The sequence below is a fragment of the Penaeus monodon genome, chromosome 32, assembly GCF_015228065.2.
Source record: "Penaeus monodon isolate SGIC_2016 chromosome 32, NSTDA_Pmon_1, whole genome shotgun sequence".
In the NCBI taxonomy this organism is placed as follows: domain Eukaryota; kingdom Metazoa; phylum Arthropoda; class Malacostraca; order Decapoda; family Penaeidae; genus Penaeus; species Penaeus monodon.
The window spans coordinates 6458783-6459023 of NC_051417.1; the positions used below are offsets into that span (position 1 = coordinate 6458783).

The 241-nt window shown below is 38.6% G+C and overlaps 1 pseudogene; it reads left to right on the forward strand.

The window, feature by feature from the left end:
• Window positions 1-241, forward strand: part of LOC119593393 — a 4231-nt pseudogene that overhangs the window by 1069 nt on the left and 2921 nt on the right.

Sequence of the window (241 nt, forward strand, 5' to 3'; positions counted from 1 at the left end):
GTCAAACGTATCCCTGAACAAACTGAGAAGGTCCGTTAAGGAATTTTAACAATGGAACACCTCGAGATAAACGTCGTTTGAGTCACAAAGAACTAAGAACCGTAATTATTTACACAATTTATCTAAACCGCCAAAAGTATGCAGTGCAAGGATAAACGGAAAGTTACTCGTGTTACCACAGAAACAAGGGAAGGTCGTCGAATGGTGTGATTTATTACATGCGCCCAAAAGTTAGAAAATA